Source organism: Adiantum capillus-veneris, unplaced genomic scaffold (genome assembly GCF_014529385.1).
Source record: "Adiantum capillus-veneris isolate H3 unplaced genomic scaffold, ASM1452938v2 Hic_scaffold_910, whole genome shotgun sequence".
NCBI classification, from domain to species: domain Eukaryota; kingdom Viridiplantae; phylum Streptophyta; class Polypodiopsida; order Polypodiales; family Pteridaceae; genus Adiantum; species Adiantum capillus-veneris.
This window is the reverse complement of record NW_028221873.1, coordinates 8,515-27,488: the sequence shown is the minus strand read 5'-3', so window position 1 is coordinate 27,488 and position 18,974 is coordinate 8,515. Positions and strand designations below refer to the sequence as shown.

Below are 18,974 nucleotides of genomic sequence, written 5' to 3'. Positions count from 1 at the left end.
ACGAGGTTCAGCGACGACAGCTGAAGGATTATCTTGACAGCGGTTTGTTCGGCCTAGCAAATCCCCGTGGGGAGCGCCAGGGCTACTTTCTCGAAAGAAGGATAACACTATGCGCTTCTGCGTGGATTACAAGGGGTTGAATAAGCTCACTGTCAAGAACAAGTATTCGCTCTCGTGCATGGACGATTTGATAGATCGGCTCCATGGAGCGTTGTATTTTAGGAAGATAGACTTGCGATCAAGCTATCATCAGATACGGAGCAAACTGGAAGATATTCCAAAGACAGGCTTCCATATGCGTTATGGTCACTACGAGTTTTTGGTCTTGCCTTTTGGTTTGACCAATGCTCTACCTACGATCCAGCAGATGATGAATGATCTCCTGAGACCATTTTTGGGCAACTTCGTTGTTGTATTTCTCGATGATATCTTGATCTACAGCCGAAGTTTGTCTTAGCACCTAGTGCATATACGCACTATTCTCGAAGTACTGAGAACTGAGAAGCTTTACGCTAAGGCTTCTAAGTATGAATTCTTTAAGAAAGAGCTTTTGTACTTGGGTCACATTATTACTCGCGATGGAATTGGCGTCGAGCCTGAAAAGTTGGATAAATTGCGAAATTGGCCCATTTTGAAGAATGTACGCCAAGTAAAGTCCTTTTTAGGCTTTACTGGATTCTTTCGCAAGTTCATCAAGGATTACTCTAAAGTTGCTACTCCGCTTACGCAACTTTTAAAAGGAGGGGTGAAAGGGCTGAAGACTTCGAGTCCTCATTGTAAAGGTAATCCCCCTGTTGTTTGGAATGAGCGTCTCGACGAGAGCTTTCGGATGCTAAAACACTTGGTGACTACTGCGCCAATTGCACATTGTGGATCCTAGCAAACCGTTTGTGGTTGAAACGGATGCTAGTGATTATGCTATTGGTGCGGCATTATATCAGGATGGATGTCCTGTCGCGTTTGAAAGTAAGAAGCTTTTTGACGCTGAGATGCGTTATCCAACGTACGAGAAGGAGCTTTACGCCGTAGTCCACGCCCTCAGGAAATGGCGACACTACTTGTATGGCTCTACGTTTGTTGCAGTTGACTTCGAGATCCGTTATAGAAAAGGATCCAGCAATGGAGTTGCCGATGCGCTCAGCAGGATTCCCGAGGTGAATGCCTTGTCTGTGGCTGAAATCTCGACGCATTTCTATCTCTCTGTCCGAGGGCTATGTCGCTCCGATGGCCATTTTGGCAAGATATGGAACGAGGTCGAAGCGGGGCATGACTCGCATACAGGCTTGGGTGGTCCGGAGACCCAAGTGAGTTGTGTTAGAGAGACGAGACAGCGACAATATTCCATTAGAGGTGGACTATTGTTCAGAAATGGTAAAGTCTGCGTGCCTGAAATCGATGAGATTCGACAAAGGATTTTGTGCGAATGCCACGATGTTCCTGGCGTTGGGCACCTAGGCATCCAGAGAACTTTGGCTTTGGTCAAGCGATATTTCTATTGGCCAAGAATGCGCTCTTACATAAAGAGCTATGTGAAGAGATGCGCTCAGTGTCAGGTCAATAAGGCAGAGCGCCTTAGGAAAGCCGGCCTGCTACATCCATTGGAAATCCTAGATGCCAAGTGGTAGAGTATTTCCTTGGACTTCATCGTTTGTTTGCCAAATACTAGTCGGGGCAATGACGCTTTTTGGGTTGTGGTCGATAGACTCACAAAAATGGCGAGGTTTATACCAACTAAGCTGTATGGTCTCCCAGAGGATATCGTCAATGATCGAGATACTAAGTTCACTGGCCGATTTTGGCGAGATGTGTTTGCTCATCTTCAGACGAAGTTGAGTATGTCGTCTTCTGACCATCCTGACTCCGACGAACAAACTGAGAGGATGAATCAGACGTTAGAGGACATGTTAAGAGCCTATGTCTCTCACAAACAATCTGATTGGGAAAGGTATCTCCCACAGTTAGAGTTTGCCTATAATAGTAGCAAGCATTCTGCTACTGGATTTAGCCCATTCATGCTGATGTATGGATTCGAGCCTAAATCCCCAATGCTATTGGCTTAGAGCAAGTCAGAGAACGCCAAGCTCGTGATTTCCTGTATGACATGCAGGAAATGCTCGAATTCGCTAAGCATAGTATAAGAACGGCTTGTGATCGAGTCACTACTTATGCTAATCAAAAGAGGTCTCCAAGGACTCTAGATGTGGGACAATGGGTTTATCTGAAGATACCCAAGGATTCCAAGACTATGCGAACAGGAAAGCATTATAAGCTTTTAGCTAGACATTGTGGTCCGTTCTTGATCACAAAGAAAATTGGCCAAGTTGCCTACAAACTGGCTCTTCCTTCGGATGTTAGTGTACATCCAGTGTTTCATGTCAGCCGCCTTAAAGTAAAATTGGGCGAAGCCGACGTTGTGGTCTCTATCGAGGAAAATGTATGGCAAGATATGCAAACTGAGTATATTGCTCGAGAACCAGAAGCAGTTTTAGATCATCGTACCCGTCATTCACGTCACAAGGCTTATGACGAGTACTTAATTAAATGGAAGGGTCAATCTGAAAGGTTTGCTTCTTGGGAACGTGTTAGAGCCTTGAAGGCTCAGTATCCCCTCTTCATTGATGAGGACATCAATGGTTCTTAAGGGGGGAAGTATGTTATGTCCCGCTCACGGGAGAGGGGATCTGGTCTAGATAGCGTCGAGATGGGCGTCCAGTGTCCGGGAGGACGTAGTGTGAACCCGGCCAGTGTGGCCGGCCATTATTATAAAAGGGAGGCCAAGGCCTCTTTACAGTTATCGACCACCACTGGCAGAGTGCCAGTGGTTAGCCCGCGAGGTCACCTCGAGGAGGTGAGGCCGGGTGGTATGGGACGCTCGGTCTTACAAGTGCACGCCTACGTCCTCAGACGCTGGCCCCAGCACGGGGGAGCTGCCGGATGGTGGCTATGGTCGGGTGGTTCGTCCGACGCGTATCTGTAGGCGGTCCGTGTGGCTGGGAGATCCTTCCTCCTCGTTCGTTTCATTACCCTTAGTGGAGTTTGCCTACAATAACACTGTACATACTTCCACGGGAAAAGCACCTTTCGAGGTAATTGAGGGAAGATCAAAAACTCCCCTTCTACTTAAGGTACACGGGAAGATCTTCGCTGCAGATGAGTATAGTCGAGATCTACAAGAATCTTTCCAAAAGATTAAGGATGCTATCTCTATCTCACAGCAAAGGCAAAAGGCTGCTGCTGACAAGCACAGAAGAGCCCAAGCCTTTAAAGAAAATCATTGGGTCTTACTCAAATTTCCGAAGGCTCAATTAAGGCACACGACGGGCAAGAATCCTACGGGACACCAAAAGTACTATGCTAAGTTAGCAAAAAGGTTCTATGGTCCCTTCCAGATTCTTAGGCCAATCAATGAAATGGCCTATCAACTCAAGTTGCCAAGCCATTGGCTCATACACAATGCTTCCCATGTGAGCCTACTAAAGCCTCACAAAGGAGAGCCACCTCAAGAACCAACTATTAAAGACCCACCGGAGATCGAGGACCAAGAAGAGGTGCTGCAGCTCGAGTCCATTCTCCGACATGAAGACAAGGTACTAAGAGGCAGTAAGACTATCCCACAATATCTTATTAAGTTTAAGAATTATCCTTTTGAAGATGCTAGATGGATGCAAGGCATACAATTAAAGGATAACCTAAACCTTGTCAATGCTTACAATGCTTCCAAAGAGTAAGCAAATGTAGAAATGTTAAAAATGAACAAAGTTTTTGTCTTATAAAACTCTCTTTTATATTTATTGTGCACAAAAATGAAATAGTATGCATGCTTAGAGCAAGTTTGCGGAGACGACGTCTCCCGAACACCAAGTAGAGCTTGTCACTCTACTATGGAAGATTGATAGGACTAACGTGCAGACATGCTTGCAGCACCTTAGGCTCTTAAGCGCCAAATGCACTAGTCATCCATTCTGGAATGATGTCGTAGGGTAACATAGGGATCCTGTACCCGCTAAGAAAAGGACTAATGAATATGCTTTATGTTCTCTACCATATAGTCGAGGACGACTATGATTTCAAGAGAGAGGTAATGTCATAATAACTAATATCTAGTTCTCCTAAATGATTTTCTCATGTTGAATTGATCATTTAATATGGGGAATTGGTTCTCCTAGAATATTGGTTAAGCTGGCAAACCGGCCACAGTAGGAATCCATAGTAGGGAAAATAGGGATCCAAAGGGGGGGCCATCTGCAAAAGAGCAATGATCAACAATGGGCTAAAAAGACCCTAAGGTTCAACCCATTAAGACTTCCAAAATGCTAAGGTTCCAAAATTCAAAGGTTGTGTCCAATGGTCAAAAGCTTAGGAAATTCGATGCTTTGTGTGTGCCCCAAAAAGTCTTCACAAACTCCTACATAGGAGGGGGCGAGGCCAAGAAGTAGGGGATGAGAGAGAAACACACACTCTCACAAGCTTCCCTTGTACACAAGGGGAAAGAGGGACACATGTTAGCTCCCTAGGCTAGATGCCCACAAGGTGTACTCAAATCCTATTGGATGGCCTTGGAGGTGGACCAATGAGAATTAGGCTAGAGTAAATCTAGTTTAATTAATTTAAAAACACTTAATAAAAGAACCAATAAGAATTAAGCTCTCTAGAAGACTATTGGATAGTCTCCCAAGGGGTCCAATGAGCATTCAGCAGCCCAATGGCTTGCCTGATTCCTATTGGCGAGGAGATAAAGGGATCCAATGAGAGTTGAATTGCATTTATTAATTACCTAAAGCTCTCACAGAAGGGGAAAGGGGGACACATGTCAGAAGGGTATCACTTATGCTCCTGAAATCCTATTGGCTAAGCCTTGGGAGGTCCAATGAGGTGCTAGCAAGAGCAAATAGCAAGAGGGGTCGACCAAGAGAGAGAGAGAGGGGGCTGATTTTTAAAAGGCAATTATCCACACACACTCACACAAGCTCATGTGTAGAGTAAGAAGACTCTTTCTCTCTTCTCAAGCTTTAATAAAAATCTTATCACCTACTCCAAGCTTGTGAGAAGGGAGGCCTACACCAACAACTCTTGGGTTTGTGATGCAAATCCAACCAAGAGCCAAGCTTCAATGCATGCTCATCTTCTCTACCATGCTAATTACTAAGCTAAGCTATGCTAATATGAGTGATTATGTGAGGAGATGTACATCTTTCTTGTAAGACTACTCCTTCCTCCTCTCAATCTACTCTCATACCAAGCTAGCTCTCACCATCTTCGAAGGTGTGTGAGGTCTTGGGTCTGAGACCGTGAGGGAATTGATGTTGTGTTTGATAAGTGTTTTGCTTAGTGCTTGAAGTTTCCATCTTCATTGTACTAGCTAGTATTGAAGGAACAGAAAGAATTGTATTGTAAAATGTCTCTCTGGATAGGAGAAACCATAATACAAAGCCTTTTGGAGGGGGGACCCGGCTCCATGCAAATCCGGTCCTCAACTATTTTCAATTGCTTAATTTCTCTCTTTTGAAGTATTGTTCATGCTATCTAACTAGGTGTTATGCTTTTTGTTGCTCTCTCCACCAATGAAATGCTCACTATATTCATGCTATTTTCTGCTACACGCAAGTTAATAGGCCATTAAAAGTTAGAGAGAGAGAGAGAGAGAGAGAGAGAGAGAACTTTAGTGTCCGAGGATGTACTGTATCATAGTTAGCTGTAATGGACGTCTCCCATGAAATCTTCCATGCCGTGCTAGAATAGTCCTTATCCTCTGAGGGAGTCTTTGCGATGTCGTGGTGGCCCTCGTAGACGTGGGCGTCTAGCTCTCCCAAGCTCAATGGCGCTGTCATTCAATGTACCTCTGGTCAGTGGTGGCACTTGGTCAATCCTAGATCACTGACATCCAGTTCTCTTAACATCTGCTTTGAGGTATCATAGAAGGCTGTTTGAGAGTGGCCCGTCCTGGCATTGAAGTCCCCTAGGAGGATGGTATCCCATCCCTAGAGAACTCCCATTTGTCCTCATCTAAAATCATGTTGGTGACTGCCCCTTGGGTGATGCATAGAGAGGTGTGCTTGGGGGAAATAGCATATTGCAATATAAAGTGGCCTCCCCATCTCTGCTCTCACCATGACCCACATATATCTAGCATGCTCATCCCTCTTAGCAATACAAGGGTGCAATTCTCTCGTGAATAAAACTGTGACACCTCTTGACCGATGTCCTCTATGCTATGATCTCACCTCCCGTCTACAAGTGGTCTCCCAATGGTATTCGGTCACTCTAAGAAATGTGACACCGCGAGTTTGATGTGTCTCAGAGTAGAAAATATTGTCTCTTCCCTTGAAGCTATCCTCAAATGCACCAACATCTAGCTTCATTGATCCATTATAGTGCCATATGCCCGTTTTAAGGCTGCTCCCATAGGTCTTGCGCCATCATGTGATGTGTCTTTCCAAGATCACCACTCTCCCCCCTCTATAGAAAGCAATTTTTCCCTTCTCCCTCGCAGCCTTGATTTTTGGCATCAGCTCTTGCATGTGTGCAATTTGCGCTAGGTCATTACCGAGAAATATCCCAAGAGTTGGTTTCTTCTTCAAGAACTCTCTCCTAGTATCCACAATAGGGGAAATGTAAAATGAGTGCTCTTTTCGCAGAACTTCCTTCCCCACCGTTTCCTTTCTTTCCCACTCTCTATGCACCTGTGCGTGTGGCTTCAGAAATGCCCATGTGTTTCAAGAGTTCTTTCATGGTTCTTCCTCATGTCCTCAAGGCTTGTAACACGCACGTGAAGGGCTCTAGTCTTCCTCTTCTGCTCTTCCTCGATGGTCATATTGATAATGGTGGTTGTTGGTGTAGCTTCAATCAACTTAGCCTTTCCCTTCTTTGCAACCTCAATCCACTCTTTAACTTCAACAAACTTCTTTTGCATTTTGGTGAGGACATCCGCCCAGGAAGAGGTTGTTCTCGAATTCTGCTCTTTCTCTTCCCGGAAAGTTTTCACATGTTCTTTGATCTTCTCGAGCTCTTGAATCATTGAGGGCTGAATTTCTCCCTCTTTTCTAGGAATTTTTTTACAAGCTGCCAGTTCTGAAACCGGCCCGTAGACTCACTAAAGGACTGTAGACTTTGGCTTTCACCTTGATCTTTACATTGTTTAACTTTACTTGAACTTTACGACACAAAGGAACTTCACGAATAAACTTGAGATTGGAATTTAATACTTCAAACAAACCACGCCTTGGCAGCTAGAGTGCTCCCAAGCAAACAGTGACACTGCGTTGGCCCAAAAGGTTGGGCCTCTTTCGGTATTTCTTTATTCAATTAAACTTTGGAGAAAACTTGTAAATTCCTACGAGCTGTCCCACTTTTATTGGGCTGAAAATGACCTACTCTAGCCCATTTTCGGTAGCATAACTACTGTAGGAGGCTTCACAGACAATCCCCATGCAATAGGTGACTTTCCCGGCTCATTAGAGCACTTTACTAAAACCTAGCAAGAAATTACAGCACGGTGAGTTCTCTGTTTTCGGCCTCTAAAATGCACCAAAACACTTGCACAGAAATTCCCTAGCTTCGTCGAAGCTCTTGGGACTATTAGGGATCAAAAAGGGTAAGAACCCTAAACCTGCAAAAATACACAGCATGCTGTAATTACCTGTTTCGGGCTCCGTTTCGCGTGATGGTCGCATCCGTAGCAAGCTATCGAGCTACCGCACCTATAGGGCTACTTGCCCTTTCATTTTGACGACATTTCTCGCATGAAATCTCTCCAAATCAACGTGTACCTATGGGGGATTAGCAACTAGCTAATCTAGTACTTGTACAAGAGGCTCTTGCCTCGGCAAAGGCGCATGAACCCACACAACTGTACATACATATGGGTAGCCCTTGAGCTGGGCATCACAATTTTGTATTCAAAGGGGAGAGCGGTGCAGGAGAGTAGAATTATCGTGCTACATAGAACAAGGGAGGAGGCAAGATTTCTATTAAAGCTATGATCACGTGCACCCACTACTAGGTGTTTAACTCAAATGGGCATAGAGGACACATGGCGGCTCCAAGTGCAATTCCCAGACTCATCAGTAAGAGGGGGCGCCCAAAATCGATGAAGGAGAAGAGGAAGGCTGAGTTTGACTCATTGTGAACTATTATGTGTGTGAGTACCCACCAACTTATAATGTGTCGTGTGGAGCCTAAAAGACTTCGAACTGAGCCTATCCAATCTTTTACTGCTCGGATTTCAGTGCCGAGGCACCAACTCATGGCGACTTGGCCTTCATTGTTGTAGGTGAAACTCTCGCGTTTTACGTTGATGATGTGGCAGCTGTACTGATTTCCACAAAACGTGCTGGGCAGCTTTGGTGCTAGTCCTTTTGAGGCCAGATGCTTTTGAGTTTGAAGTTTCTCATGTAATTGCTTTTCAAAGGCCAAGGTTCTCTAATATGCGCCATGGGCTCATTCTCTGGTATGCTTCAGTGTGAAGGTGCTAAGGATGGAGTACCGATGATGTATTCAATTGAAGCAATATAAAGAAACATCAAAAGGGGCGCCATGGTTTGAGGCCAGTGCTCTCTTGGGGTGGAACTCCGCCACTCTTGTCTCGTGTGTTGTGCATATCTTTCAGTTCAGTGTTATTTGAAGTGCTTAAAGTTGTTCAATCTGTTCTTTTTCGTTGGCACTTGGTGCCCGTCCCCGTTTGTAATGTGTAGCAGAAGTGAATGATGGTGTATGGCTCAAGATGAGTGATCAGTGGGTGCTCAAGGTTCCTTTTACTTAGCGGAAGGGAGAGCCTTTTGTGCTTCGTGAGAGAATGTGCAGTGACCAAACAAGAGAGTGGAATGCAAACTGAGAGAGAGAGAGAGAGAGAGAGAGAGAGAGAGAGAGAGAGAGAGAGAGAGAGAGAGAGAGAGAGAGGAGATGACACCAGATGGGGTCCCAAAACCCCCTCCAAGGGCCCTTCTCTTTATTGCTAGAGAGGTATTTGCTTTAAATTGCACAAAGTTTGGTACAATGCTTCTAGATGCTGCGGTACTCTACGACGCTGGCTGATCTGTGCTGAATCTGTAAACGCTAGGCTGATCTCTACTGAACTGAAAACGCTAGGCTGATCTGGGTGTAGATGGGACAACCGGCGAGGATCTGCAATGGTTGTTGCAGGTTCTCGTGAGGCTGAGGCTGGAAACTGAAACGCTGGTGGCTGTGGGCTGAAAACGCTGATTTTCTGATGCTGAAAACGTTGGGTTGAACTGCTTGAGAAAACACTGGGAGGCGTGTGCACCTGATGCATGTGCTCCCTTCTTGTCTTCTACTTCTCTCTATTGCCAAGGGCCTTCTTTTGTACTTGCCACAAACTGGGTCGAGCAATTGCTCCCCTAGCCCCCACGATTTGGTAAATTATTAAGTCACTTAATAAATTAAGTGACCTATAAGAGGTGGTTCACATGTTGTCATAACACTGGGTTCTCATGGTGAAAAATGCTCATGCTAGGTATTGAGTCATGGTGCGAATGATCCTTGGTTGTGCAATCAAAGGGCATGTAGCTACTCGTGCTTGGACATGCACGGCCCGCGTACATGCTCACAAGGTTGCGCGCTCTCGTCTTCATCGTTGTCTTACATGGCATAAGCCATAAGGAATTCAAGATCACTTGCACGAGAAGGATCGTTTTTTTTTTCAAGCCACCGTTTTTCTCAGAGGCAATGCCATGCAATGGTGGATGTCTATAGCTACCAAGCCGCACACTCCAAGGACTTGGTAAGCTATCAATAAAATTTTTGCCCGAAGTTACATGCTTTTTGGCATTTTCCTTCAGAGTGCAGATTCTGGCAAAGTGGGGTATCCTGAAATGCTTGCCACGGAAAGCCTAGCAGATTACAACTTGGAATTTCGAGACATCTCTTAGCAAGTGTCTCTTTCTCGAACCGTGAAGACCTAGTGTGATTGCTATAGCTTTGGGCTACTATCACCACCACATGAACACTGTTTGTCCAAGCCAATTTCGACGATTCAAGAGTTTATAAATCATGCCGCTTTCGAGCTTAACTGATGTCGAGAATGCTTTCTCAATTTGAATCAACAATTTTTTGAATTTTGTTTGAGAACTTGTTTGGTGATCCTGTTTGGAATCTGGAGATTTACTCTAGAGTGGAGTAGCGAGAAAATTGATGTTTGAGAATGCTTGCACATACTCGTGGCCCGGACCCTTGTGCCATGTGGTTATTTGGGGGGGAGGGAATATTGAATGTTTGAAAAGTACTATTTTTACTCATGGCCCGAACCCTTGTGGTTATTTACGGGGGGAGCATTAAGAAGTCTGAGCAATGGATTCTCAGCACCTCCAAACGACGTAGGCTGCAGTCTGGGGGCGTTTGGTTGCAAAAGGCCTCTATATCTCCCGACCCATATCTTTTTAGGTTATTTGTGGGAGGAGTGCTGAGGGAGTCGTTGAACAGCTCATCGCTCGGACCTGGATGGTTATTTACGCGGGGAGTGTTCATCGGTAGCCTTATGTTTCTATGTCTTGTAACATGCATATGTGAGCATTTGTGCTGCATTGTGATGTGCCAACCACTGAATATTCCTAATTGGATAAGATTGTCTGGGTATGTAATTTTAGTGCATCAAGACACTTGTTGGAGATCAACACGGTGTGGGTGTGATGGCTAATTTTACTACGCCAAAATATCAAGAGCTTCGATCTGGAACGAGACTCCTTATTGGATGATATTTTTTTGGAAAGCCAGTGAGCCAAGATATCAAGAGCTCCAATTTTTTGGAATGAGAAAACTGATTGTCCCTCCGAATGACCCTCGGATTTTTTTGAGCTAAGTTGAGTTGTTTTGCAGATATACTGTAATCGGGGACGATTACTTTGTTTCAAGAAGGGGGGATGCCACAAACTGCTGACGTGTCAAGCCACTGAAGAACGGAGCCAACCTGCAGATCCCGGCCGAGGGGCCTAAACCCTAACAAGAAGCATCAAAAGAAGCGAAAGCAACAAAAGAAGTTTTACCAATTTGCAAAGTCTTACCGAGTGGCCTATTTTAAAAGAGAAGCTCCCACCAACTTATGGGACCCCGCTCGATGGGGCCCAAGTGACCGAAGACATCAAAACAAAGTAGGGGACACACATAAAAGGCCTGCGTAATAAGCTGATGACGTGGCAGAGGCTGTACAGAGTTTTCGAATTTTGCATTGACCTGATAACGTGGCAGCGTGCACGGATTTTCGCGTTTTACGTCGATGATGTGACAACCATACAAATTTTTGCAAAATGCATTAGCAGATTTTGGCGCTAGTGCTTTTGAGGCCAATTGCTTTTGAGTTTGAAGCTTTTCAATCTCTTGATGGCAACAACGATTATAATCGGAATCGCAAGACGATCACAGTCCCATTATCATGATACCTTGCACAGATCCTGTTTCACACATTGGTTTTTGCATTGTCTACAAAATAGCCAAAAGAACATACTCGTGCAACCAATTCAACATGATAATCAAATTTAAAACATCATTTTGTACTATCATAAAAGAGTGCAATCACTTCTTGATTGGATGAAACAAAACAGATATTACCTGTGTATATTTGTTTGTAAGCTAACGTGTTGCTGCTTGTAGGCTATCCTGTTGCTGCTGGCAATTTGTTTCTGTCAAAACTCGCAAAAAGACAGCCGTGACAGGACCAAGAAACAAATCTTTCAGCAACCCGTCAGGAAGATGTTTTGTGACACTATACTTTTCAAAATCATCTGGATGTGCAAGGCACGCTGCTAAAGGATTGATGCTGTCCTTGCCTTTGAGTAGATTTTTGCGATTTTTGAGAGTGATTGTGATTGAGATTGAGAGAGTGATTGAGATTGAGATTGTGCATTAGATTGAGATTGAGATTGCGATTGTGATTGAGAGTGAGAGTGTGATTGAGATTGAGATTGAGATAGGTTGGGGGTGGTCGGGAGGTTATGAAACGAGCTATGCTCTTCTTGTAATTATTATCCATACAAACTCTTTATTTCATCTATTTATTCTGTGTACTCTGTATTTTTCATTATCAATGTATTTGCCTCTCCCATGTCTCGCGTCACAAATAATAGTTTGCATACGAGCATCATATGGCCGCGTTACCGACCGATGCCCATATGTTCTTTTGGCAAGGGGAAGGGAAGTTGACTCATTATAACAATACCAATATCCCCGCATTACTGACGTAGTACCCAAATGGTGAGCCAATACTTACCACAAGCACATAAAGATGAGAAAGGTACCATGCACTCTCATTGTTTACATTTGGCTCCAATGTATGAAGTAGATATAGCTAATCCTCGTGAGACTTATGATATCGTATATGTATATTCAATACATTTATGTCACGGTTATGTTAGAAGCATAAGCCAATCATTGTGGGATCACTTTAAAGTGGATTTTGGTGTTTTCGAAACAGCAAAATATTTCTCACCAAAAGACTATGATCCAAAGTTGGAAAAGCTAGATGTTTTGTTTAGACAATGGTTGACAGTTTTATGTAAGCACTTTAGGCAAGGAGAAAGTTTGCCGATTATTGAGCACGAGTGCAAAGGAGACGGCAGGTCTTTCATAACTAGAATGCGGAATTGCTAAAGGGAAAGATATGTATGTAACTTGGTTGGATAACAATAATCATGGTTGGATACCAATAATCATGCAGAGTGGGAGCATTCTTTTCCTTGGACCATAAAGCTTTGAAGAGCATTGCTAATGCTACCTCTCTCAACCATGGCATGTGAGAGAGGCACTTCAAAGATGAATAAGATCAAGATCAAGTTTCGCAATCAATTGTTAAGAGTTTAAATTTGTTGATGCTCCTTGTATGAACACTCCAAAGATTGAAAATCCAAAAAATGTGCTTTGATCACGACATCTTTTAGCCTAATGAGGTACAAGAAGCAATTCAGTTAGCATTGAGGTGGATTGCTCTATTATAATGTATTCTTTGCAGTGCTATGTGGAGATTTATTTTTTGAGGTTGAATGTCGAAAGTTACTGGAATGGTATGAATATCGAGAATTGTTTTTGGAATGGCATTGTGCCATTCCATATGGAATGGCAATTCGTGAAACTGAGTGTCCATTGAAATTTTAGGGTGGATGTCAAATCCTCATGTCGTGAATCAGAAGGGAGTCTGCGTGGGTTGCTGAAGGGCCTGCTTAGAGGCCTTTCACACCCTCAAAAAGGCATGGTTACAGGTGATGTGAGGATGCTTGTCTTTTGGTGCTTGAACAGTGCTGCAAGGTGGGGTAGTGAGCATGAATGTGTAAACTCCACCCTATCTGGTAGAGTTACAAGGAGAGGCGGGGGTTGAGAGTTTGCAGCTGACGTGAGGGGAGGGGGTACCACCGCTGCGTCCGAAACGCCTCTTAGCTGCCAAGCACCGCTGTGTGAGTGCTCGACAGACCATGCGTCTGCACATGGCTGCCCCCAACTGAGTATACATCTCTTGTGCTGCTGCTCTTTGTAAACTGTTACTGATACCGAATGCAGAAGATATCGAGAAGCTACTTATGAAGCTGAGTGCTACTTTCATCTTGTCCTTAGCTTGGGAACAACCTTGCAAGCATACGGGCCCCATGCATCAATTTTCTCTTTGGCTTCCATAAACCATGAGGAATACTCCTCCAATGGACAACAATGTCAGTACACAGTACAAAACATAAAAATTCCCCTCTTTTCCCCTCTCTTTGCGAAACAAGATTCACAAAGCATACTCCATTAAATCCAAGACTTTTCACCAGATTGCGTACGGAGGGTTTCCATGTCCTAGGAGTGGTTGGTTCTGAAGGGCATCCTCATGTGAAAACGGATACAGAGAGGTAGAACCTTTAAGTCAAGACACACCAAGTATCCATGTGGTGACTACTAATATCTCTCTCCAAGAATGAGAAAAGAAAAGCTTGCCAAAGACTCCCTCTGTCCTATTTATAGGACTCACCTAATAGTGGCAATATCCACACTTGGCCGGGCTTAGCTCAGGCGCCCATCCTGATGCCTAGGGACATAACATATAGGATCAATCACATACATCTAGATTTGCGATCCACTCTGGGTATCATGGAAAATTAAATAAAAAAAAGTGTTTGCTTCAAGGTTCTTATAACTCATAAGAGCTTTTTTTAACAAAAGATAGTGATCCGTTTTACCGAGGTGTTGTGAGAGGGTGCAGCTATACAGCCTTTTCAGGTGCCTTTCCTGTTTCAGCAGCAGCAGTGGTGAGCGCACTTTTTTAGCCAACTATATGGGACCTCTGAGATTTTTATTGAATCTGTTAGACAATCTAGTTTACTGAACTCAAGTGATAGTAGGTTTAGTCCCGTCTTTTGAAGTGAGCATAAGTGTTTCAGTGTAAGCCAAAAAGAAATGGTTGGAGACAGAATGACAAGAAAAACCAAATGCCGTCAAGCGATAATGTAGCTTGTCTCTGTATATTGCATCTCATATCCATAGCATGCAATTTAACTGCAATCTATGGTGTTTTTCTAACTCAACCTATGTTGCTAAACTATAACAAACTATTTTTCAGAAAGATGTTACAAACAACAAAATTTTACCGCAGCAAGCTGATGAATCCGAAATTGCAGTTACAAAAGAGGCATTAGCCATTGCTTTAGAGGAGAAGGTAATACATCTTTGAATACTGTTTATTTTATTTTATTTTAGTCATGTATGCATTATTCGTCGGTATCTAGGCATTGCAGCACACATCTATGATTCTAGTAATCTCTTGAGGCCTGGCATTCTGGTGCATGAATCTGATCTGGTGCAATGTAGTAAAATAAGATTTTTTTTGTTCAGGTGGCTGCATTGTTGCTACTGTCTCAACAGGATGAAAGGAATATCTGCAGGGAGAACATGATTGCTGCTCGTGAAAAAAAGATTGCAGAGCTACATAAGCAATTGTTAAAGGTCAGCTTAAGTTAAAGTGTTTGTTGGTAGTCATTTCGAAGATTGTTTCATTCTTGGGTGGAATCAGGTGACAATTGACAAAGGAGATGCTCTTATACAAGTGGCTAATCTAACCGAAGAACTTGCAAGAATTCAAGGACGGTGGTGAGCTTGTAGCAGAAAGAGCTTCTGTAAAATGGCATAGTTTCTTTTCTTAACATGTTGTAGGATTGCCTACAGTGAGCCGCAGCATCTCTCTCAATATCATGATGAAACAGGAAGTAATCATTATCGTAAACACAATAGAAAAACCACTTTGCTTCAGTGGCCTTCAAAGTCCTGGGTCAAGGGGCATAATAACATGGGTTTCAGATCTAAAGCTCAAACTTTCCTCAGGACTAGAGTGAAGGATGACTCTAGGATTGCCAGGCAAGTGAACCGATAGGTCCTATTTGTTTGTTCTCTTTTTGTAATTGAAACAAAGCCATAAATTAAATCAGGTTTGCTTGTTCATGAAGGTCACAAACTGAAAATGCCTTTTCATGGAGCGTACTATCGAATTTGCAGAAACTGTGCAGCTTGGTTAATCATCTACATCAAGCATTGATTAAGGTAAGAAAATATAGTAAGTGCTTTCTCTTTGCTCTTCCTTGGTGATCTCGAAAAGGAAGTTCCCCCCGACTCCTTGAAGTTTGTAGTTATCCTCCTAAGTTCTTGCCAAAATAGTCTGGTGGTTCTGATCTCGTTTCTGAAAATCAGTGCGGACTCTCAAAATACCAATTACACTGCCTAAAAATGCTACCCAAGCTAGTAAAATTTCTTTGTATAGCTATGTTGGTATCCTTGTCTCCATAAAAGCACCAAGAGTTAAGCTATGAATATCCTCCAACATATTGGAGCCACCCTTCATATATAATTGCATCGTCCACAACAACAGCCATATAAATGGGGTATGCCAGGTCCAGATGTTAGCCAGCACAGCGTTTCCTGCATGTCACATCTTATCTCTAGGGTCAGTGACTGAAAGACCTGCAGGCTCATTTGCTCATTTGTGCCTTGGATTCCCAAAAGAATGCCATTTGATCCAGCCCTTGGGCATCTTTATTTAGCTGCCAGCCTCTACGGTATGATACTCAATCCTCCATATATACAAAGGGATCCTCCATTGAATGTGGAAATCCTGCAAAATTTTGTTGGGATCCTGGTCCTGCATCTTCTATGCTTCGGTGGACCGGATGTAGATTTTTGAATGTGGGGTTTTATGCCCATGCCGAGCATTTTGACATTGCCCATGTTTTCATGATGTGCATGTGAAAGATTGATTGCGCTATGGGAGGCCGAGGGTTACAGATTAGTTTTCAAATCTGTATGTAAGGTCCAGTAGCAAGTCAGATGAAATCACAAATGCCCTCTTCGCTTTGAGATTTTTTTGCTCCACTTGGAGAGAGAGTAGGTATATTTTTCTTGTGTCTGGTCCTTAAGCATCTCAGTAAGCATTAAATTGTGAAGGATCTTGACCATAATTGTATGTGAAGAACAGATTTATGGCTGGGTTCATCTAATGTTTGAACCTTCTCGACCTATGCCTGCCAATCAAGTTTTGGATAATTGTACAATATATTCTCTGGGTGCAACTATATTTGGCCCTCCACCTCAGCTTGGACCTGCATTCGAGTTGTGGAATCATGTGGGAAGAGACACGTGGTCAATGGCACATGTCAATTATGGGCTGTTTTGGATTTGAGAGCGGTGGCTGTGTTGCTGGCTTCTATGGGATCCGGATAAACTGATTCAAGCATGTGTGCTTACATAGATGCCATGCAAATCACAGATACAGTCTATGCAAACTCTGAACAAGAAAATCTGAATTGTTGCATAAACTCTGCAAACCATAGCTTTAGATATTATCTGATCGTTCAGTGTGGCCGTCAGAGCGGGTCATGGGATGTCATTCAACTGTAAATGCGGGTCTTCGGATGCCATCCGACGGTCTAGTGTATGACCATTAGAACGGGTCCTGGGATACATCTAACAGTTGAGATGGGTGACATCCAATATAGACAATTTAGGCATAACATTATCTCAAGTGGATCGAGGATCGCCGCTTACGCGGGTTCAGGTAACCATCTAAGGCGTGCTGGTAGGCCATGTATCATGGGTCAAGATATTTTAAACAATTCTTTATCATAATCCTTCGATGTCAAAAATAGAAATTTTCTTAGAAGGAAATATGTACAAAGGGAGCAAAACAGAGAAAGTTCTTAGAGGCTCCAGGATCAAAGAAGATCAACGGGGTGACAAAAGCAGTGCGCTCATGATTGATTGTACCTGGTCTTATGGGTTTGGTCCTTAAGAGATGTACCAATCTTTCTTGCTTTCTTCTTTCTGTGTTACTAGAGCACAACTCTTGCAGTCAGTGCAGTTGGCAAGGCCATGCTAATGTTTTGTTCTCCTGAGGAACAAAGTAGTTCTTGCAGGCCTCAATGTGAGACGAAGGAATCAAGGATACTCCCCATCAAGATGAAAAATACTCTTCCGCATTATGAGGACTGATTCTTTGATTGGTCAATTAGTGTTTCTTGCCGCATAAAATTTCTACAGCCACAATCAAGTGTTTTGCAATGTGTTATTTGAATGAATTGTATTTGGCAGTGTATGGCAATAGTAATGTTCACGTGATGCATTTATTGCAGGTGAGGGGAGCGTTGGACGGGCGCACAGATACTGGTTTTGATGAAAGCGAGGAGCTGGATCTGGTCATTTGTGAGTCACAGAGTCTAATTGTAACTGTGGGAGGCTGGTTGCAAGCCACTGATGCCAACCATATGCACGCTGAGATAGTAGAGGATGCAATTGGTATGGGCTTTCGTGCTTCTGGTTGTCAAGGAGCAGCTGTGGATTTGTTGTTGACTTTTGGAAGGACATCAATCGAGGCTATCCTTTTGGTTGCGGAAATCTGCAAAAGTTGCCTGAGCAGATTGGCGAGCTTGAACGTTGCGGAGTCTTCGAGGTCGCACCCTCGCGAGTTTCCCACTCCCTCAACAGAGCGTAGTTTGTGAAGGAACGCATTTTTCTTTGCCATGTATATAGCTTTTTGAGCTCCTAGTCATAACACACCCTGATCAGTGTTAGAAAAAAAATCGGGGTCTAGTGTATTTTAACCGGCTGAAATTATAAATCCCAGTTAGATTTTGAGCTCGCCTTTAAGAAAACCGGCAAATTTACACAAGTTTTAGTGAAATTACCGGCAAAAGCTAAAAATTGACCTAAAAACCAGGAGAATTTCAAGTTTCCCCTTACTTAGTTCGGTTAGGAAAAATGTATTTTTCTAGCCTTGACCCTGATGTAAACAAGGTGAAAAATCACAATGGTCTACATGAGAGGATGAGAAAGAGTGTGTGTGCCCCACCACTCAATGCCCCTCTTTATACAATAGGAAAATAAATGTCAGATCTCTCTCTCTCTCTCTCTCTCTCTCTCTAGCGCGCGCACACATACACATTGGCCTACATATACAAAATACAAAGCTTGGTTAATGCCTCTCTTATAACAACCAGAAAGAAAAAAGTTTCGTTAGAAGGTACTTCGTTTTAAAATGCAATATCTTTTTAACACGCGCTCGTGCACACACACACACACACACACACACACACACACACACACACACACACACACACACACACACACACACACACACACACACACACACACACACACACACACAGATGAAATGATATATTAACGTCTTCAAAAGGCCAAAATGACCTATGAGACCATCAGATACAAAATGGCGAATCTAATACAATGTCTGAAGTACAAGCACAAAAAGTATTGAATGTTAAAAAGGAAAACTGAAAATGAAGTGTGAAATGTGAAATTGTAGAATAGGCCCTCAATGACAATGTGGGTGTCGTGCTAGAATGCCTCTGATCCTTTGCTGGAGTCTCTGTCGATAGAGCGTGCTCCTGTGTCTCGGTCGTGGTCGTCTCGATCTCCCGAGCTCAGTCGCCCCGTCAATGAGCGTGCCTTTGGTATGAATGCGGGTACAACCCTATGTTGGTGGTTGGTCTCCTGGCTCCCTC

General features: G+C 43.5%; 1 pseudogene; it reads left to right on the top strand.

The window, feature by feature from the left end:
- LOC147416492 (uncharacterized) overlaps positions 1–18,272 on the top strand; it is a 61,528-nt pseudogene extending 43,256 nt beyond the window's left edge.
- The last annotated feature ends 702 nt before the right edge of the window (positions 18,273–18,974 follow it).